This window comes from Herpailurus yagouaroundi, unplaced genomic scaffold (genome assembly GCF_014898765.1).
Source record: "Herpailurus yagouaroundi ecotype Mexico unplaced genomic scaffold, PumYag 186, whole genome shotgun sequence".
In the NCBI taxonomy this organism is placed as follows: domain Eukaryota; kingdom Metazoa; phylum Chordata; class Mammalia; order Carnivora; family Felidae; genus Herpailurus; species Herpailurus yagouaroundi.
The window spans coordinates 40,617,015-40,639,052 of record NW_024412417.1 but is presented as its reverse complement, the minus strand read 5'-3'; the positions used below and the strand labels follow the sequence as shown (position 1 = coordinate 40,639,052).

At 53.4% G+C, this 22,038-nt stretch overlaps 1 protein-coding gene and 2 long non-coding RNA genes across 9 annotated transcripts in view; 1 reads left to right on the top strand and 2 right to left on the bottom strand.

Annotated features, from left to right (window-relative positions):
* Positions 1–4,040: 4,040 nt before the first annotated feature.
* Positions 4,041–6,858, bottom strand: LOC121043011 (uncharacterized). The gene is made up of 2 exons (XR_005796626.1): positions 6,549–6,858; positions 4,041–5,978 (listed from the first exon to the last, which is right to left on the bottom strand). It is a non-coding gene; the product is annotated as an uncharacterized LOC121043011 (long non-coding RNA).
* A 107-nt stretch (positions 6,859–6,965) lies between these two features.
* On the bottom strand, positions 6,966–12,045 carry LOC121043013 (uncharacterized). Of its 7 annotated transcripts, none has more exons than XR_005796630.1 (4): positions 11,358–11,619; positions 10,810–10,871; positions 10,526–10,556; positions 6,966–9,465 (listed from the first exon to the last, which is right to left on the bottom strand). It is a non-coding gene; the product is annotated as an uncharacterized LOC121043013 (long non-coding RNA). The 7 variants fall into 7 exon arrangements; XR_005796629.1 differs by lacking the exon at positions 11,358–11,619 and having other exon boundaries at positions 6,966–9,030; positions 9,330–9,465; positions 10,810–11,351; XR_005796631.1 differs by lacking the exons at positions 10,810–10,871; positions 11,358–11,619 and adding an exon at positions 11,630–12,045.
* An 85-nt stretch (positions 12,046–12,130) lies between these two features.
* Positions 12,131–22,038, top strand: part of ST3GAL1 (ST3 beta-galactoside alpha-2,3-sialyltransferase 1) — a 95,815-nt gene continuing 85,907 nt past the window's right edge. The window contains exon 1 of the mRNA XM_040494602.1: positions 12,131–12,493. The gene's annotated coding sequence lies outside the window, so the exon portion shown is untranslated. The remainder of the gene's footprint in view (positions 12,494–22,038) is intronic.

Here is a 22,038-nt window from a genome sequence, read left to right as displayed (position 1 = left end):
ACCCACCCCCCCCAACACACAGCCCAGCTCCTCAGAGCCTCCCTCTCCACACCCTGGAACCCTCCATGCGTTCCCACGCCAGCTCAGCCCCTCCCACCATGACAAGTTTCTCCCCGGGGTCTCTGCTGCTTCCGAGGTGGGATTCCTAGAGCCCGGGCATGACCAGCATCCTTGGCCCAGGAAGTGCTGGTGAGTGGATGACCCATGAGGCCAGGCCTGCGATGGATGAGAAGTGGGAGGAAGCCAGTGAACTCGCTCCCCTCCCTCGCCCCCCCCGCCCCCCAGTCTGCTTCCTGGTGCAGCAGTTCCGAGCCTCTTAGAGAGGGTCCTGGCGATAAAACAATACCAAGTGGTGCCCCCCTCCCCATCACATACCCCCCCCACTGTGTTCCACTCCCTCCCAACTCGCCTCCCCTTTTCTCTCTCCAGCTTCTTTGGAAATCTCTCTCCTAGAGTAACGTAATAACGAGCAAGCTTTTCCTCAGCCTTTGCTCGGTGGGATTCGAAGAGAAAGTGATTTCGCTCTCATTATTATTAATTAGGATAGCTAAAAGGCAGAAGGAGGCAGAGTGTGACAGAGAGAGGGGGAGAAGGGGTGCCCTTGGCAGTGGGTGGGTGTTAAGGATCATGCACATTCCAGGAGCGGACACAGTGCTTCCTTGCACAGACTTTGCAGCCGGCCGCCCTGGGTTTGCGCACCTCTCTCGTCAGTTACAAGCCTCCGAACCTTCAGTTTCCTCATCTGGAAACTGCAGGTGAAAATAATTCTGATGTCACAGGGGTCTGCAAATATTAAGAGTACTGATATTTGCCAATGGGGTGCCTGGGTGGCTGGCTCAGTGGCTTAAGTGTCTGACTCTTGATTTCGGCTCAGGTCATGATCTCATGGTTCATGAGATCGACCCCCAGGTTGGGCTTTGTGCTGACAGTGTGGAGCCTTCTTGGGATTCTTTCTCTCTCTGTCTCTGTCTCTCTCCCTCTCAGCCTGCCCCCCTCCCCCCATCTCTCTCTCTCTTTCTCAAAGTAAATAAATAAACTTAAAAAAAGAGTACCGATATTTGCCAACCACCTTAGAGCAGCGTCTGATATGTTGTAAGTATCATTTACGCATTTATTAAACATACCAGTCAATGAACGACTCTCCCTTGACTTTGCCTGCAGGACTCTGAGGAAGTCAGGGAGTTTCTCTGAACCACAGAGAAAATAAAATGAACGGTTTGAATTAATAAAGGGCTTGGCCAGTTCTGGCCCTCCATTTTCTAAAGAGACCCCGGGCACTAATGTGAATCCAGCATCGGTTGTGGGTCAGGGAAGGTCTTAAGATCTTACATATAAATGGTCTTCAGACTTATATAAATCATGCCGTAATTAAGCCTCACAAGAGGTCTGTGAAGTTATGGTGAGTTCCCTGTATTTACCGACGAGAAAGAGAAGGCTCAGAGAGGCTAAGTGACTTGTGCACGGTGACGGAGTGACTGTCAGTACACAAACTTGGGTTGTCTGGAAGCCCCACCACAAGGTCCGGGTCTAGGGAAAAAGTGGGACTGTAGAGATCAAAGCTTGGCTGCTCAAGATGTGGCTGAAAGGCTGGATGCCTTCCTGGAAACGGATGATTGAATGGGCGTCTTTCCGCGTGCTCGACGGCTCATGGTTGAAAGGGTGACAGCCTCCCAGGGGTCTGGGACAGAGGTGTGAGGGGTGGATTGGTGGGCGCGCTCTGACGCAGGGTCTACGTAAGGAAAGGAACACGTTGGGATCAGAACTCACGCGTGTGTCTCTCCCTCCGCCAGGCCACGTGCACCTTGCACGTGGTGGGTGCCCAGGCCTGGTTTGTGAGTGGCTACTTCTTTCCCAGAAGTTTTGGACAGAGGCATCTTTGATTTGGGTTTAAAATTTTTCTTAAAGAGGGGGCGCCTTGGTGGCTCAGTCGGTTAGACGGCCGACTTCGGCTCCAGTCATGATCTTACGGTTCTTGAGTTCGAGCCCCGCGTCGGGATTTGTGCTGACGGCTCGGAGCCTGGAGCCTGCTTCCGATTCTGTGTCTCCCCCTCTCTGCCCCTCCCCTGCTTATGTTCTGTCTCCTTCTGTCTCAAAAATAAATAAAAACATTAAAAAAATTTTTTTGTAATACCAAAAAGTTTTTAAAAAATTAAGTTTATTTATTTTTGAGAAAGAGAGAGAGAGAGAGTGAGTGAGCAGGGCAAGGGCAAAGAGAGAATCCCAAGCAGGCTCCACACTGCCAGCACAGAGCCCAACGTGGAACTCGAACCCACAAGTAGTGAGATCGTGACCTGAGCTGAAACGAAGAGTCGGAGGTTTAACCGACTGGGCCACCCAGGCTCCCCAGAGCCCTTCTATTTTGTACATAAATAAATAAAAATGGGAAAAAGTGGAAGTTGTATTTTGAGGTTTTGATTATTATTATTATTCTATTATTGTTACGAGACAACGTTTGCACAATTGAAAACTATTTGAGTTTTTAAAAATGTTTTAATATGAAAATCAGTAAGAAACCCATTTTCCCTTAGATCTTTCAATTCAACTTCTAAGTCTCTTTTAACATAGACTATATTTTAACAGCTACTTTCAAGGAGTCTCTTGTTTAGAGAACCCTAAATAACTTCACACAATAGGCCCAGATAACAACTGGGTTCGTTAAGTCCTCTCCATTGCTTCAACCGATGTGACAAAAGCCTAAGTATTTCAAACATCTGGTGAAGCAGTAATTCAACTTATAACCAAGGGTGAGACTCTCAGATTCTTCCGAACAGTCAAACTTGGCACACCTTCTAATTAAAAAAAAAAAAAAAAAAAAAAAAACTTTTCCAATGAAAATTTACAAGTCTAAATTACCTCACTGCTCAGTTACATTTTAATTGGCATGATCAGACTAATCTGACTCTAATGTATCAAAACCTTTTTCTTTTTTTTAATTATACCACATACTTCAAATACCCGCCATATGCTGATTTCCCCCCAGACTTGACTTCTGGGATTTCCTTTCTCTTCACTCCGCAGAATACATTCTGAACTTTGCCAGGGCAGAAGTGTTCGGCACCAGGAGAAGAAACAAGTTGTTTTAACATCACAAGCAAGTCCCGACCTAAACTTATGAAATTATCGACCAGAGATTTCTGGCCAGAACACAGGGGCTGAGGGGCAAGGACAATTTTTTTTTTTTTTTTTTTTTTCTTCTTCTTCACGACAGTTGGCAGGTTCAGGCTTTTCTAGTCGCTATGGCAACAAGCAACTCCAAGCCCACACTGTGCACCTGAGATTAGTTTCTGCGCTCTTGCCCCTGGATCTAAGTTGAATGATCTAACCTCTTCTAACCTGGCAGCACAGACTGCTAATTGTCCCCGAATACGTGTGTCGCACAGTGTGTGTCCCAATATAAGGACTACGTTTACCAGTGTCCCCTGCAGCTAGGCAGCTGGGGGACGGAAGTGGAAGTCCTGGGGACAATCTGTAGAATGAACTTAAAGGGAAAGGGCATGTTCTTATCTCCTTCTGGACGCCTGGAATAAAGATTTGATGTCTGGAGCTGGGGCAGCCAGCTTGGACCAGGAAATCAAGGTGGGGAGGATGGTGTGCTCTACAGTGAAGCAACGAGCTGGCTGAGCCTGCGTCGCTGACCCTGTACAATGCTACACCAACCTTGTGTGCCAGGACTTAGGAAAGGGAAAAACTAACTTCTACCCAGTGAAGCCACTGTGATTGGGGGTTTTCCGCTGTCGAACTTAATCCTAACTGCTAGATACTACTGCCTGATTTGCGAAGATGAAATTCTGGATCCTTCCCCCGCTGGAGGGGATTCTTCACCAGTCAGCTATTTGGCTGCCCGATGGAGTTCTGCCTTCTCCCGTGTCCGGTTGTAGACCACAGTCCTAGGGCACCCCAAGTGATTTACATGGTTTTACCAAATGGATGCCCCAAATCGGTAGCAGGTGTCATATCTCTTAAAGCTGAGGCTATAGCTCCCAACCCAATGCCACGGTAGATTGGGCTGCCCCCAGAATCATTAAATGCAGATCGTTAAATGCAAGCAGCTAACGTTAATTTATATTTTATGAGTCTGTAGTTGAAAATACATAAGTGAGCACCAAAATACCGAGTAAATCAATAGACGCAAAAATAACAACAGTTAACGTACTGTGCACTTACTGTGTGCATGGCTAATAACCACCCTATTTATCCTAGAGGGTGAAATCTATCGTTATCCTCAGTTTAGACATAAGGAAGCTGTGGCCACATGTTTTCCCCAAGCTCAGCCGTGGAGTCGCACCCCATAAACTAAGTGATAGAGGTGTTCCCAACTGTGTTCAGTCTCTGTACTGTTTTAAGGATCCAGCCAGAGAGAGAATCAAAGATGCACGCATGTTTGGTCTCAAGGAAAGTTAGGGCGTTCAACTACAAAAAATACAAAGGAATGATTTCAGGGCTTCTTTGTAATTTCTCCGCAACATTTACGGCTATCATCTTTATTCTACCTCAATGTGGAAACCTATCCCAAATTTGGGTAGTGGCTTGCTTTCTACTGAGAAAAGTAACTTGCTCCTCTTTGGCGGGGGGGTGGGGGGGGGGACGCTGTGGGGAGGGCATGGGGCAGAGGGACACTCAGAATTTCAAGGCCGCCACCATGGGCATGTAGTTTCAAGAAGAGGGAATTACAGGGCTTTTTTCCCCCAGAGATGCAGTTGGCCTGGCAGAACCCTGATATTTGGCAGCTCCCGTCCTGAGTACTTTTCCATTCTCATCTATAAAACATTTGCAGGAATGTTGACAAGTATAATATGCATAAGAAAGATACTTAAATTAATAATGGCCATCATTTATTGAATGCTTACTAAGTATCTGGCACTGAGCTGCTAATTTTGTATATATAATCTGTCTCCTTAAAACAACTCTGGGGGCCAGGTACCATCTGCCCATTCTGCAGACAAAAACCGGAAGGCTCGTGGGTCCAGAGCCCCCCGCCCCCGGCCCCGCCTGCTGTTTCCCCCACAAGCAGGCACGGCTGCTTTGCAGCTTCCCAGTCTGCCTTTCACTCAGTTTCCCAGGTTAAGGTGCTGGTTCTTCACTGTCAGAAAACCTTCTAAAGAGCCTGAAGTTTCTTTTCCAGAACGAAAGGGTTAACCTGGGGGGCCCTGACGGATTTCACACCCAGTAATTGCATTCTGCTTGTTTTGACGTTGCTCAGAAATAAAATCATCGAAGAAACATCACGGAACAAAAGGTTTCCTGCCGCAAGGACCCTTAAGATGATCTAAGCCAGCAGTTTCAATCCCGGGAACAGTTTTGTCCAAACGGCAATTCAAGTGGAAGGACACGCACAACGTAAGCCACCTTTGTGAGCGCCCTCTTACCCTTTGTTGCACTTCTTTGGAAAGAACGCCCATCATGATAATTAATCACTGATCCTGTAACACCCCCGGTATCCCCCCGTGCCATGAATATTTGCTAAATGGATTAATGGAGGTGGGTAGCCAAGGTGCAATCCCCTGAGGTATGACAGAGCCCAGTTTGAAAACATTGCTCTAGCTCAACCTCCTGAGCGTACAGACAAGAAAGTTGAGGCCACAAAAAGGAAACTGTCCAAAGTCAGGTGGCTGCAAAGTCGCAAAAGCCGGGACTCGGGGCCAGAACATCCTATCAGGAAGACTTTGTCCCTGGTCCCTTTGGAATTTATGGTTGAGCGGCTGAGCGGGGTGCTGTCCACGCGGTCCTTGTAGCTGTATTACGGAAGGAAGCTGTTTCAAAAGGCAGATTCCTGGACCCCACTGCAAGGCAAGTGAACTTCGAGTCTCTGGGAGTAGGACCCAGGAATCTGAGCTTAGAATAAGCCTCCTGGAGTCATCCCTGTAGGCAGTGAACTTGGAGAAATAGACCTTACGGGTTCCTTGTCGGGCTCCAGGAGGTAATTGGAGATGTAGCCATGATCCTTCTCCTGCTTGAGGCCAGAATGAAGAGCCGCTGACCTGGGGGGGGGGGGGGCAAGTTACCTATAGTTACGTTCTTGACCGATTGATTTATTCCATAACCATTTATTGACCATCACCACGTCCTCAGGGCTCCGACCTTGTCCCTCTTCATTTTCTACAACGTCCCCAGGTGACCTCATCCACACCAGGTCCCCACCACCACCCGTTGTCTGTGAATCTAGTCCTGCAACCCAGTCCCGAACATACTACAGCCTGCAGCCTGCCAACGCCTGCACCCCATCTCCTCCCTTGTGTCTGCACGGGCTCGTGACGGGGAGCGCAGAGCACAAAGATGAGGCTATGTTACTTCGGAAGCGAGGTCATAAAGGGCATATGGCTTCCACCCGGTTCCCCTGGGATGCTCCGTCTCAACATCTAGCCTCTATGGCCACGTGGAGGTGCTCTGGCGGACTGAGTTTCGTCTTCAGGTCAACTCATCCCCGATCCCAGACCCACGAGTGAAGAAGCCTCCGGACTCCAGCCTCAGCCATTCAAGGTACTCTCAGCTTCCCAGACACGTGGGGCAGAGATAAGCCCACCCTGCGGGGTTCCATCCAAATTCCTCACCCCCAGAACCCACGATCAAATGCAGGCAGGAACGGCCGTCTCATGCCTCTAGTTTTGGGGATGTTGTGTTATGCAGGGTTGGTAACCAGAGTCAGCGGCAAATGAAAAGTCCCGCAAAAAACCGAAATGGGACATGTGAAAACGGTTTCTTTCTCCTTCCGCAGTCGGAGGTGCCGTAGTTTAGAGATGGCCACCATCCACTGAGTGTCCATTATTTTTGCAGTTGGGTTACAAATAATAATAAAAAAAAAATCTCAGGGCGCCTGGGTGGCTCAGTCGGTTAAGCGTCCAACTTCAGCTCAGGTCATGATCTCACGGTTCGTGAGTTCGAGCCCCGTGTCCGGCTCTGTGCTGACAGCTCAGGACCCGGAGCCTGCTTCGGACTCTGTGTCTCCCTCTCCGTCTGCCCCTCCCCCACTGGCACTCTGTCTCGCTTGCTCTCAAAAATAAACAAACGTTAGTCACTTTTTTTTTTTTTTTTTTTTAATAAAAACAATCTCACTATGGTACCTTCGAGAAACCGGGCTGAGCATGGTTAAACGTTCTCCCTCACAAAACAAGGGATCTGAGGGAAGATGTTACCAACCCTGAACCCGTTGTGAGGCCTTCGGGGATCAAAGGTTTTTCTGTCAACCTATCACGCTTCTGCCGGCCTTGCCATGAAAGATGGGGGATGCCTGCCCAGATGTCTCACTTCTGCTCCTTCTTTAGGTCAGACCCCTGGCCTCTGCTGGATTCCCAGAAGGAACATGGCCTTCAGTCTGGACACCCCAGCGCCGGCCTCCCGAGGCTGCCGGAGTGGTCTGGCCAGCATGCAAATGTCGCCGTTGCCTCTGCCAGCATCCAGAGCGAAGACCACAGTCTGCTCCACCCGGCTTAGCAGGTGGTACGTGAACCGGATGGGCTCACGCCTCCTGCACACCGCACCCACCCCCCTGCCCTCACCTAGTTCTCCCTGAGATCCCAGGACACCTGTCCCCCAGGAGCTGCCCTCCGGTGGAGGAGGTCATCAGGAAGACGTGACTGCCGGCTGACCCGAGAGCTGACCCCGGGGAAGTGGAGGGCCTTCTCCCCCTCCCCTGTCCTGGGAATGTACATGCAGTCTCTCCCACACCCTGTTCCCACAGAGGGAGCCGTCTTCAGGGACAGGTGTTGTGGAGACCGCCTCGACGGCGGATATGACCGAACCTCACAAAGGCCTTTCTCTAAACTTTTAAGATTCTAGAAGGTGGGTTCAGGTATCTATTCATCTTGAGGCACTCAAGATCAGGCTTACAAAGTAAGTTCTCTTGCTTATTCAACCTGCCACTTACCAACGTGGGGTGACCCGCCTCTGTCTTCGGTCTCTCCCTGTCTTCTGTGCGTGCGGTCAGTTTCAGACTACACTCCAAATGCTCCCGGGTTTGTGAACCAACATCCTCTAAGTGACCTCACTACACCCACCTGTTAGCCTGTCACAGCGCTGCCCCAACGTGGTGAAATCCCAAGCATGGTCAGTCCCTTGCCAAACTGTGGGCTCCTGGTGGGCAGGGACCGTGTTGTGCCCACCTCCACGTCCCCAGCATTTAGCACAGTATGTGGTGAATTAAGGTGGGCCCCAAGTGCCCAGTGACTGCTGTCCTTACAAAAGGAGGAGGCAGGCACTCACACAGTCACACACTCACACACGCGCGCGCGCACACACACACACACACACACACACACACACACACAGCCATGTGAAGGGATCATCTACAAGCCAAGGAAGGCCGAAGATTGCCAGGAGCCACCAGAAGCTGGGAGAAAGGCACAGGCCAGATTCTCGCTCAGAGCTCCCAACAGGAGCCCATCCAGCGGAAACTTTGATTTCAGACTTCTGGCCTCCTGAGCTGTGAGAAAATACACGTCTGCTGTGTGGGGCCCCCGGCTCGCGGTAATTTGTTATGGTAGCATCCAGGAGGGCTGGACCCAGTGTCTACGATGTGGAGGAGGCATGGTTCTTTAAGGGTCCTGCAGCCCAGAACAGCAAAAGCTCTGAGGATACAGTGATCAGTGCTAAGAAGCAGAGTCCCCTCATCCCAGGCCTTGCATTAGAGCTCTGGATCTCTAGGCTCAGAAGTTTGGATTGGCATCCTTAGACAATGGCAGCCATTGAAGATTTAAGGGTTCTGAGCTTGGGAATGCCTTGGGGGCAGTGAAGGGACTTTGGGGGAGAAAGGAACTTGGCTGTAGCTGCGTATGGTTCTCAAGCATCTGGCAGCAAGTAACAGAACCATGAGCTAAAGTGGCTTAAACAAAATAATTGTCCTAATACAACAGAAAGTCTAGAGGTAGGCTTCAGGAACGGTGTGATCAGGGCTCTGGATCTACTTAGCTTCAGTTTGTCTCCCCTCATGGGTACAAGATGTCATCCAGAGAAACTTGAGCTAAAAATACCTTCGTGTTCATGTCCAGTTGGAAATAAAGAGAAGCTTCCCAGGCCTTAGTCTTAAGGACTCTTTTCCTAGAAAACACAAATATATTTCTTTATCTTCTTGATCCAAACAGGGAGTAAATCTACGTATTCCTGAGCCAAATTCTGGCAAAGAGATTAGTGCGGTCGTGATTGGACAAGATTAATCAGCTGCCTTAGCATGGATGTTGGGTCTAACATGTGTGAATAGTGTAAAGCGTGTGATTCTGTGGAATAGTTCTGCTGACTCAAATGCCCCCAAGATTCTCAGAACTGGAAGGGGGCTTAAGCGTTATGAGTCCTGCAGTCCCCGTAATGCAAAACGTGTAGCTCTCCTTCCACGTGCTTACTCTTCAGGTGGGCACTCGCTGCCCGGGCAGCCCATTCACCGCTGGGTTGTTGACCCAGGACCCGGTGAAGCCTGCCAGTCAGATTCCTCTTCTGGAAAAACTAAAATCCGGAATAGATGAAGAGTGGAAAGTGAAACTGTGAAACAAGAAGGACTGTTTTGACAGCTGCCCCACCGTACAGGGGCTGGGGCCGCAGACACCAGGAACATTTCAGGGCAGACCCTAGGACTTAGCAGAAGGAGACCATGGGCAGGGATGGAACAGAGCAGAGAGGGGGCAAGAGCAGGGAGAGAAAGCGGAGGGAGGGAAAGAGGGACACACCCAGAGCCAGGAAGCCTGGCTGTGTCTCTCCTTCCGGCTGCTGTCAGTACATCCCCCTATTACCTCTTTTTATCTTAAGGGAAGTTGGGGCCCCAAAACCGTGGTAAGTAAAACCCTGCCCAAAACAAACGGCCACGTGCCCAGCAGCTCTGAACTCACCGCTGACAAGCCGGGCTGCCCTTTTCTGCCCAATCACCCAGATAGCATCAGGGCCCATTAGGATCCCTCCTTTCTGATGTGCGAAGAAAGGGGGCGGGGAGAGGATGAAATCAATTTCCTTCACCATTATTACCGAGAGCTTTGCAGTTGCTCTGAACACACGGGGGCGGGAGGGGGGTGAGCATTACATCAATGTCAGGGCTCCCTGGGGGGACTCACTGTGCAGACACTCCCTGTAATGACTATGGCGGCTGTACTAGGCAGGGCATGTTAGGAGCCACTCGGGATGACAACGAGGAATGCCCTCACACACACCCCTGACACATAGCCCCGGAGGATGTGGGCTCCCCGAAAGGCCCGAGGGCCTCGCAAGTGCTGCCTCCATGGAATAGAGGACAAACCCGAGGGGGGAGAGGCCCTGTCTATCACCTGGTAAGAAATAACATTGCAACACAACTGAGGCGGGCGAGAAAAAGCCTGGCCGGGTTAACCCCTCCGAGACGGAGACGGGGAAAAGGTGCAGCTGATGGAAATCTTTTTCTAGATAAGGTGATGATATATGCATGCTTCACCAGAGAGTCACTTAATTAGGTATTTCCATTTTACTGTGGAGTCACCGGCGGGAACTGCCAAGGACCTAGGGCTGAAATGAAGAGCTGTCTTTGGTTCTTGGCTGCCAAGGAGAACCAGCAGCTGGATGTTTGGGGGCCACTTACTTGCTCAATCTGGTCGTCTCTCTAGATTCACCTAGGATAAAATGGCGCAGTCTTAATTACTAATTCTTTAATTTTCTAGTGGTGAATTTTCGCACTCTCTCCTCCTCCTGCTTTTCAACCTGCTCCTTTTCTACTTCTCTATGCTCTGAATAGCTCCCTTTTCCTCCTCCAAGGCTGAAAAGTCTCCTGGACCACCCTTTACCCATCCCCCCCCCCCATTGTGAGTAGGGGCCCACGCCAGAGGGCCCAGCATCCATGAAAGCCAACTTTCACTGGGTACTTACTATATGATAAGCTTAGTTGCAACTGTTCAACATGGATGGATTCACTCGTTTATTAGAACAACCTTATGGGACAGACAGCAATCAGTCCCATTTTCACAGAAGAGGAAACTGAGGCACAGGGCTACCTAAGCTTAGATTCTGTAACCAGCCTAAGATCACACATCCAGTAGGTGCAAGACAAGACTGGAAGCATTAAGTCCCATCCAGCCCCTGGTCTGAAGCACACTCTGATGAATGACGTGCTAGGGAGCTATCTCCACTGCAAAAGGCTGACCTCTCCAAGGGAAGAAATGGAAGCCGGAAGAATTAAGCGCCCCTTAGGCCACGCTGCGCCTCTGTCCTCTGAGCATTGCTCAGAGAAGTTACAAAAGAGGTAAAATCCCCGTAAGGGGATAAAAGCTGTACAATCACACGTTTTTAATGCCTCTTAAACCTGACGTCCAGCATTTAGTCTCTAAGACTGTCAAGTCCGTCACTGAGCAAGAAGTCTCCACTGCCCTCACTTCCCTATAAAGGAGAAACGGCAACCGGGCCCCCCCCCCACAAACCTGAGTCCCACAGGGGGTCCGGTCCCAGAAGCCCCAGTCCCAGGTCGCCGTGGGACCTGCCCCTGCCTGGCGTCCCGCTGCCTGGCGCTCACCCTGCCCTGGACCGCGGTGCAGCCTCCGCATCTGGGAGGAAAAAACTGCGGCGGGCAGGCGAGCCGGGGCGGGGACCGCGCCGCGGTGGCCGCTCTGCGGCTCCGAACGGGGCCCAGGCTCGGGCCTTACCAGGGCCCCAGCCCCGCCGCGCCCCTCCCCTCCCCCTCCCTCAATCCCACCTCCAGTCCCGCGCCCTTAAAGGAAGTCCATGGCTTTGCCCGGTCACCAACAGGGTGTCGGCCGGCCCCTTCTGTGCTACGGTGCTGCCGACTTGGGCTCTTCAGGACACCGCCACGTCCTCTGGGTGGGCGCCCGTCGCCTCCTCCCCGGGGTTGACCCCACGGGTCTCCGGGCGATTCTTCCCTAGTCTTTCCAGCCCGTGGGCGGCGGCGGCGGCGGCGGCGCGGAGTGTCGCGGAGCTGTCCCCGCAGAGCCCTCCCGGGGCGGCGATCCGGTCCCCGCGCCGCCTCCGGCGTCTCCCCAGCCTGGCCTCCGCCGAGCCGGCTGCGGTCCACGTGGCTCCGGAGATCGCAGGAAGCCCCGAGCGAGCCGAAAGCCGAGCCGAGAGGGGGCGGGGGGGGCGCGGGGGGGGGGGGGGGGGAGCGGGCCCGGGGGGCGGGCACTGGGCGGAGGAAGGGGAGGGCCGCGCGCAGCCCAGGCGCCCGCCCCGCTCCGGCGCGCCCCGCTCCCGGCCCCGGCCGGCCAGGGAAGCGGCCCCTCCCCGGCCGCCCGCCGGCCCCTCCCGTTACACCCGGGGGAAGGTGTTCCCGAGACCGCTCCCATCCTCACCCCGCCTCCCCGCTTCCCCGGCTCCAGCCTCCGCCGGCGGAGCTCCACTATGCCAGACAGTTTCGACACTTTGCAAAGACAAAGACCAGAGGGAGGAGGAAGAGGAGGACAGGGAGGGCGAGGAGGAGGAGGGAGAGGAGGACGGCGCGATGTGAGCCGGGAAGGGGGCCAGTGCTCGGGACAACCCCCCCTTTAGTCTCCCCGGAGCCCCTCATCTCCAAAGCCGCGGAAACTCCAGCGTGTCTCCGGCTGCGGTGAGTGAGCGCGCCGAGCCCAGCGCGGCCGGGGTGAGCGGGGGGCTGCGTCCGCCGGAGTTGGGGCAGTTTCGAGTGTGTTCTCCAAGTGGAGGGGCGGTTGCCCGGAGCCGGGAACAGAAGTGGTCGGGAGGGGTCTAGGAGGGCTTGACAGTGGAAGTGGGACTGTAGACCCCGGGCGTCCAGGGGAAGACACGCGTAGGGAGACCCCCCCCCCTCCTTAGCCACGGCGACACCGGGGTCTTCGGGAGAGGGAGGAGGTCCGGGAGGAGGCCGGGGCTCCGGGATCTTTTGCCGTTATTGGGAGAGCTGCTGGGACCTCAGCGGGGAGCCTGCGCCAGGTCTGGGGCAGCGGTCCCCGGGGTGGCCCCAGTGACATTGCACCGGCGCCAGGCTGGAATCTCCCTGGTCCGGGCCGCCAGAGGGCGAAGCGGCCAGCGGGGCCGCCGGTGGGATGAGTCCCCTCGGGGTGGCTGGCTCCGGGGCTTTCGAGTGGAGCGAGGGCCGCGGGGGCCCGCGGAGGCCGCCGGTGATCCGGTCGAGCTGCGGCGGGACAGTGTACGGATCGAGCGTCCAAATCCGCTGCGAGCAGGGGCACATCCGGGAGTTGGCCGTCGCCCCCGGGGACGCCGCCGGCCCACGTTACTCCGGAGACGACCGAGAAGTTGGCGCCCGGGACGCGGCAGCTGGACGTGGCGTGGTGGGCAGGGAGGTATTGGGTGGGCGCAGGGGAGCGTGGCGGGGGTGGTGCGGGTGGCAACTCGAAACTCCGGAGTCCGCCCCAACCCCGTTAGGCGCCGCAGCTGCAGCGAAAAAATCTGACAAAAGTTAGCAACTTGTCTGCGTCTCGTGGGTGTGTGACCTGCGCGGGGCAGGGGCCGCTGTTTGGGAGAGCGCAGGGCCAGGGCAGCGGTGACCCTGGGGCGGAGCGCCCGGATGGGGCTACGGCTAGATTCGGAATCCGGACCGTGGCGCAACTTTGAGCTCCTCCTTTTCGCTGAGCCTGAGTGTGTTTGAGCGTGACCTTGCGGGAGGAAGCGCGGCTGAACTTGAGATGGGGGTTGAGGCTGCGCCCGGGCTGCCTTCAACGTGCCCCGCGGCCCGGTCTCTGGGGACGGGCGGCTGCAGCGTCTGGGTTCCGATCGGCGGCTGGAGCCCGGAGTCCTTCCAGCCTGCTACCCGAAGGTCTCGGCCAGCGCCTGCCACTCGCAGGGCTCGGTGGGGGCGCTCGGCGGGCGGACACGTGCGCGCCCAGAAGTGCGCGAGTGGTGGGGGCTGGGCGGGTCACTGCGTCTCACGGGCTCTGTGTGTCCCGCAGAGGGAACCGGCTTCGTCCCCGAGGGCAGCGACCACTTTGCCGAGGGGCCGCATCAGGCATCCGCCTGGCTGTCACGTGTCCCACCTCTAGGGACTCCTGGCTCCTTCTGGCTCACCACCCTCGCGGGTCCCCTCGCCACGCGGATTTGGGCCGAGATGTCCCCTAGGGAGACAGCGAGCGCCCACCGCCGCTAAGGCTGAGCGTGTGTGTTTGGCTGGAGGGAGGGGGAGGGGTGGAGGAGTGGGGGGAGAAGGAGATTAGCAGAGAACGAGGTTGTCCAGGAGCGGTAGCCACCGCGCCTGACACACAGTAGGGACTAAGGCTGTTTGAAAAGGCCTCTAGATGGAAATGCGCGGGCAGGGGCCGGAATGTCCCCTTCTCGCCTTCCCCTCCCCATTTCTACCACCGAATTTACGTTCATCCCCCTAACCGAGGCCTTTCGGCCTCTAGGCGTGCCTTGAGCACCTACTACGCGCGGGGTTCAAAACTGGGCTGTTTAGAAGCTGAGGGCGGAGCCGCCTGGTGTTCCTTCCCTGGAGCTGCGTAAGGGCGCCCAGGCGGTTCGCAAAAGGCAAGGCGCACTGCCCCCTGCAGGCTGCTACGGAGACTGCTGCCTGTGGCCGAGGTGGGGAAGGGGCGCCAGTGACCTCACCTTGCCTGAGCTCCTTGGAGGTACCTTCCTGCACCTCTTCTTCCTTCCCCCAAAGCCATGGCCTGGCTGTTTTCTAAAATCCCGCAGTTGGCTGGAAAGATCGACCAGAGCTCACCATTCCTGCACACTCCCACCCTCCCCGTAGATCCCAGGTCTTTTCATCATCTCCGTCTCTGACCTTCGAGCCTGAGACTTGGAGCTCCCAGAATCTCCGTTTTCATATCTGTAAAATGGGGTCATCACTATTACTTTACAAGTGTGTTGCACAGAGTTACATAAAATTGTGCGAACACGTGTGCACGTGTGGATATACACATTCACGCATTCACACTACATATGCATATCCACATACGGTGACTCAAAGTCTGGGGAGAGGAATCCCATCTTCGAAAATATTTAGTTTTGCTGAACAAATAAATAACAGAATGAGTAGGGGGCCCCTCCCTCTGCCTTTGAACACCTCCACAAGCCTGGCAATGTACTACTGTCCCTGCGTTTTGCCAGTCCAGCCTTTACCACCGGGGCAAGGCGAGGGCCTGGGCCGGAGCAGGATCTTCCCCTCACCTCACTGGGTGGGCAGGCCTGCGGAGGCCTCTTGAGCCCTTGGCTGACGGAGAATGGCAGAGGGTTGTTTTTTTTGTTTTTTTGTTTTTTTCTTAGGGGGTGTGGATTCTGCTCAGTGTGGCTCTGAGTAGCCCGCTTGCCGACCTCAGGCCTGTGTTCCCTTTTCCGGGGGCAGGCTAGGCATTCCCCCAGCTGGACATACCAGCAACCCTCTGACGTCAGGGACTTCCACAGAATCGGCTGTCTGGAGCCTTTGGTCCCCTAGCTATGGTGGGGTGGGTCCGTCTTTGGGCCTGGCAGCGAGGGGTCCTTGCAGATCCTGGAGCCTCAGGGATGTGAGGGGCTCTGTCTCCCCTCTGCACCAAGCAACCCCTAGGCCAGGATATCTCCTGGGGGCAAGTTCTCAGCCGCACCCTCCGCCCCCAGGAAGGGGTGCCTTTGAACCTCCTGGTCAGCTCACCTAGCTTGAGTCCTTTGCTGTGTGTGGCAAGCTGCTGACTCAGAGGAGTTATATTTGGACAGGGCTTTGCCTTACGGGATCTAGACCTTAACCCTCTCCCCAGGCTCCCTCCCACACCATGAAAAGCAACCAAAGTAAAGTGAAACAAATCCACCAGTGATCTCCTTATCCCGCTTCCCAATAAATCCTATATACACAAAGGACAAGCACCACCCTCCCGTGGAAGAGCTGGCCTGGTCACAGAGAATTCTAGAATAAGGCTCACATGCCCTTTGTTAAGTTGTGGACCACACGTGTAACCTTCGCTCCCCCCTTGCAGACCCAAGGCTCTGAGAGCGCTCTTCTCTAATTTGGGCACAGGAGCCCAACCTTGGGCCCCAGAGGAAGTCCCAGAGCCAGTGCGCAATTGCTTTGTAATTTGGCACCCGTCTGTTCCAGGCTCTGGTCTCAGTTTCACTCTCTGCAAAATGAGAGGCTTGGAGTTCTGCTGACATGGCCTTGGGGCCGTTAAAGGCTTTCTTCATGAAGACAGCCTGTGCCCTGCTTGTTTTTTGCTCCAGCACCGTCCTCAGAACTTTCCGGGCATTCCTGGCATCACAGACAACAGGGCCACCCCGTGCAATGACGCCTCCTTACTCACTGCGAGTGCTCCAGACTCCCAGAGCCCACGCCCGCTTGGTGAAGTCATTCGTCAGCAATTCTCAGCACCGGACGTTGAGAGACGCCCCAGAAGTTTCAGACTCTGGGGTCTGAAACTGGGCAGAGCCGAGGTGGCATTTTGAGGGAGCCCCGATGATGTGTATTGCAAACAGGGACCTTGGTGACTTCACCAGGACCAATAGGGTTCCCACTCGAGCTGAAAATGTTCATAGAAGTCATTTTGCTCAATATTTTCATATTAATTCAAAAATACTGAAGCCCAGAGGGGAAATCAGGGGACCCCGAGTGACAGAGCTGATCTAGAACACCAGTTGGTCTCATAAACTCCAAATAGGTGAGTGCCCTGTGTTTTCCCTTCCCCCTACCCCCATTCTTTTCCCTGCACTGAAGTCCTTGTTTCCCTCTTGGAAACCCAACATTCCTTGGGAAGCCTGAGGTTTGACTGTTTCTGGGGTCTTGTTGGGTGGATTGTTTTGATTTCCGTTGATCCAACATTTATTAGGAACTTAACTGTGTTCTACTCACCATGCAAGATGCTGGAAATAGAGAGTCGTGAGAACTCTGATCGACCCTTGTTACCATCCCCCAGAGGTCACCGCATGGCGGGGAGGCGCACGGGTGCACTTGAAGAGTTTGTGGCAGTATGGTTTGCACGGGGCGGGAGCACGCATGTGCCGCGGGAGGGCTGGGACAGAGAAGGGAGTGGATTCCTGTGCCTTGCGGGACCCACAGGGAAGAATTCACTGGGGAGCCAAAGCCCGAATAACTAGGGAAGTCACACCGCAGGGGAGCGAAGGTAGTTTCTTGCCTGCCTAGAACTGGTGTCTAATTAACATGGTGTGCGCCTAGTGAGCCCAAGAAAAGTGAAGTAAAATAAAATAACAGGCCGGATGTAGGTCTGTTCTGCGTGGTTCTGCAGAGGTGAGGGAGCTGGGATTTCAGGGCTTCAGTGATTGGGCCCCGTTCCTGCAGTAGGTGTCGATTTCTGGTTTGCTTGGGTGGGATTCATCATTGCCACTCAGCCAGAATGCAGGTCCCTGAATTGAGATCTTCCAAGGGTTACGGGCACTGCAGTGGTGGCCTGTCAAACGGAAAGTAGCTGCTTTGCTTTCGCTTCAAGAAAATACAATTCTGTGCTTTATTTTTCATCCTTGTCCTTAAACTTGATGTCAGAATTACCTGGCTGCGTCGAGAGAGGGGGTTTTAAAAGGCATGGCAGGCAGGTGGGGGACGGTGCCCAGGTTTTCAGGCACATGACCACATCTAATTGTGTGAGCTCAGGCAGGCCCTGCACCTCGGGGGCTAGGGTTCAAGTGCAGGTGGGTTATCTCAGGACGCACGGTGAGGATTAAAGATCCTGCATGGAAGAGTGCCTGATGCCCCAGCTAAGAGCCTGTGCGGGCGGGTGAGCACAGGAGGTGCTGCTTTCTGGAGGCACCGAATTCAAACAGAGCACTTGGGAAATAAAGGAGTTGACTGAAGGCGGAAAGTTCTGGAAAGCTCATGGAAAAACACTTGACGTACAAGGCCGGTGTTGATGTTAAACGGTGTGTTAATAGCCCCCATTGGAAGAAGCAAGGCCAGACGATGAAGTTACGGGAACAGCGTGCTTTTCTCATTCCTGTGGGTTGTGAAAATAAAAAAAAAACAAAAAAAAAAAAAACAAAAAAACTTTGAAAGTTTTTTTATCCCTAGGGCTTGACGCGGGAAATTACCAGGAGCTGGAATATGGGGTGGGGTGGGGGGGAGGGCGGTGGGGAAGTGCACGGGTGGGGGTGCGCCGTGCCCTGAGCCCTTCCTGCGTGGCCTGACAGGCTCAGGGACAGGTGCGACCTGTGTCAAAGTTGAACACACGCCTCGGTCTGCCGGGGTGAACGCTGGGACGAGTGTTGGAGACAGGACTTTGGTGTTAGGATATTTCTTACAGAGTCAAGTGGATCCAGGCAGGGCAACCCCTGGCCTAGGACTCAGGACTCCTAGCTCCTGGGCCTTATCCCATACCACCGGCTCCCGGCCGAGGACTTAGGTCCATCACCGGACCTCTTGGAGTCTCCCGTTTCCTCAACTGGTAGATGGCCGTCTAGAATTCCCACCCTGCGTGGGACAATTGGGAGGTGCCCCCAGCAGGAGGCCGTGAGCTTGCCTTATTGATAATAAATAGAGTCACATCTGCTTTTTGGTAAGCACTTAGGGTGTGCCCAGTACAGCGGCAGGTATTTTGAACAGAGAAGCATTCTGGGTCCCAGTAGCAAACACGCACTCATAAACTGAGTGGAGGGTTTACCTGAGCCCAGTTACCACCCCCCCACCGTCTCCTACCCACCCCCCTCGCCCCCCAAGAGGCAGACGGAGGGATGGGTGAGGGGCCCTGGGAGTGTGGCATAGGAGCTGCTAGAAGCCTCTGAAGAAAGCCTGTCTCCTCAACCTGGCAGGGAAGAGCCTGGGAGATAACACTGCCATCTTGCCGAGTCCTGCCTGCCTTCCACAATCCTTGGGGCACCAGGAGCTGAGCCCAGCCAGCAGCCAGAGGCCAGAGAGTTCCTTACTGGGGCCTCTCAGGAGCAGGACCGCCCTGGAGGGTGATCTTGCACTCACCTGCCTTCTCATTTGATTCTGCAGCAGCCGCGGGCGGGGGTGGTCACAGGATTCCCAAAGGACAGAAGCCCGAGGCAGGAGGGGAACTCCCTTACTCCAGGCCCTACCTCTGGGGCAAGCCGGACTTTTAACCCTCGTTCTCTATTCCCCTAGTAAGATAAAAGAATCAAGTGTAAGATACCATTGGGGCATCTGGGTGGCTTAGTGGGTTAAGCACCCGACTTCGGCTTATCACGATCCCAAGGTTCGTGAGTTCGAGCCCCGTGTCCCAGACCCCGCTTCAGATTCTGTGTCTCCTTCTCTCTGTTTCCTGTTCTCTTTCTCTCTCTCAAGAATAAATACACTTTTTTTTTTTTTAAGTGCAAGATATTATTATGAAGACCTTTGGGACTTCCGTAGCATCTTTAAAAGAAGCAGAGTAGCCTCAGAATTAGGGTTTTGGTCTGAGGCTTATCACTTACTTCTCAAGGATCATGTTACTTACCTTGTCTGGGTCTCAGTTTCCTCTTCTGTCATGGGGATGATACTCCGTAGAGTTGATGCGAAAAATCAAAGAGTCACTCAACAAATGTTAGCTTTTGTGCACAAGGGTCAGGGTTCAGACGTGTGGTTTTGGGGTTGGTGGTGATTCCTCCTGTCCTTTTAAGCCTATGTGATATTCAGATAATACTGTTTGCATGTTTTTATCCTAAAAGTTTTTTCCTTCCAAAAACATCCGGGGATGTTCTTCTGACTCTGCGTATGTGTATGTGTGTACATATTTTTTTCTCCTGTAAAATATTTAGAAGTTCTCTAACCAAGTCTGATTCTGGAGCCCTTACGAGAATGAAAAATAACAAGTTAAACAGCCTCAGTCATTCAGAGGTGAGCAGGAAAGGACATTCGTTCCAAATTATTTGGTGGAATTAAAAAAGAGATTGCTAATGACTTTTGGTAGGTCTGCATTTGGGTATGCAAAAAAAAAAAAATCTTTTTTTTTTTAATTCCACCAGCGACCTTCAAAAAAGAAATCAAACCCAAATGGATATCATTGTGATAGATTTTGCTACATTAAAAAAAAAAAAATCCGTTTGAGTCTACATTGAACTAACAGACCAGAGTGGCTAAAAATTCCCTTCATGAATATTTACTTAGCAGAGGGCTCTTGAGAAAAACCCAACCGAAAAAAAAAACGAAAAAAAAAAACCCAAAGCAAACCCAGCTTCTTCTCTAACTGAGAGGGTGGAATGACTCCAAAATATTGTTTCATGCTCAAAAAGCCTACAACAACTCCACATGAAAGACGAAAATCCATCTAATTGGGCATTTACCTTTTCAGAAATAAAAGGCTCAGTGGAAAGAAAAGAAGAGGAAAGAAGAAAAGAAAACCTCTTTCCTTGGAAGACTAGACTGGAGCCCAAAATAAATCCCTCGAATCGCTTGGCCCAGTGATGCGGGGCCTCGTTCCCCCTCCCTTTCTTTATTGTGCTATTGCGGTAACGGGCTGAGAGAGCTGCTAGCGGTGTGGGAGCTGAAATACCTCTTGACACCCCTGACCTCTGCGTTCACAGCCATTGGCATCTGCAGCCCTGACCTTATTTGGACTCCACTGCAGCTCCTCTAGCTGCTACCCTGGGATTAGGGTCCTGCCCAGGTTGCAGAGGAAGTGACTTACCCAAGGTCACACGGTCTCCGCAGGCAGATCTCCCATGTGCCCGCAGTTACCGACGTGCAAAGTGGGTCGCTCCTGGGAAGGCATAAGCCCACGCCTCCGACACACAACAGCACCGGACAGTGGCCTGGCTGCCCCCTCCCTCATCTAACTCAGCCCATCGCTCACAGCCCCCACCCCCCACCCCGGCCCCTCCCACCTTGAATGGTTCAGATGAGTCGGGTGGCCTGGTCCACACGAGGGCATGTGAGCAAAGGCAGATCCCTCGGGTTCCCACGTGCCCGGGGTCTGCCATCAGCTCCTCCACGTTGGCGGGGCCAAAATGCAAACTTGTCATCAACGACTTGACCCTTCCTTTGATACTGCTTTCCTACTCTTTATGGCAGCCCCGTAAAGTCACTGCTTGTATTTCCCCCCCACTCCCGTTTTACAGATGTGGAAACTGAGGCTCCGCGAAGTGAAGCCGCTTGCCCGAAGTCCCACAGCTAGAAAAGTGGCAATTCCTAACTGCTCCGTTTCTGCCCGAAGCCCCAAATCTCAGGCCTCATGTTGTGTAATTCCCAGGATCATCTGGTGTCTCTACATCGGGGGGCCGGCAAGGGTAGAAATAGACTCCCTCAGAGGTGCAGATATAGAGCACATCGCACGGACATCTGTCCCCAAGCCCACCCAAGCTGCGTGCCATCCCACCCAATGGCCACGGCAAAGGGACCCAGGTTCTGTAGCCTCTTCTTTGGCGGGAGGGCGGTCCTGATTGTCCTCTGCACGCTGTGTCCCAACGGGTGGGGCTCCAAGGCTTTTTCCCTGCTTCACCATTTGGTGCCGGCTGGATGGGTTTATTGAGCTAACCTTGATAGACTTGCCGTATTTTTCTGCCTCCGTGTCGGACCCTGTGTTGCTGATGGCAAGCACCCTTCCTTTGGGTTGTACTCATACATTGAGTCCTGAGATCCCCATGGTGCCTGGGGATTGAGGAAGGTCTGGGAGCCCGCGGGGGTCGGAGACAGGGCGGTGAGCAGCAGGAAGGCTTAATATGAAGCTTGTCACCAGGCATGCAGACCCACCCAGCTCCCCAGGCAGGTGTCTTTGAGCGACCCGCTCCAAGTAAAATGATTAGTAGAATCCCTTTGCTTGGGAAACGTACGAGCGGCCACAAACAAGAATGTGCTTGTGGGGGGTATTCCTGGTTGTTGCTAAAGCAAAATCTTAGATTTGAGACCTCGGTCTTCCGGCAAAAAAAAGGAAAGTAAAATGAAAAAGGGAGATTAGAAGCCAGCGAGGTCGTGCTCCCCCACCTACCAGAAATTTCCAATGAAAATCACGCCTTTCGGAGTGGTTTGAAGAATTGGTTCCGACGTAGTTTTTTCTGTCTCCTGCTAGTTTTTCTGTCTCTACCTATGACAGGGAACAAACTGAACTAAGCCAAAACGCTCTGTGAACTCTCGGATCATAAAAATTAAACTGATGTCTCTACCAGGCCAAACGTCCGAACAAGGTGAAAAAATTTACTGGCCCCGGACATAGCTTTGAAGAGCAGAATATCTCCGCCTCGTTGGGAATCTGCCCTGGGGTGAAGTAAAGGAGGTTTCTCCTTTTCTCTGAGCAGGAGCCACAGTGTCAGAAGCTGTGACGGGTTCCGGAGCCG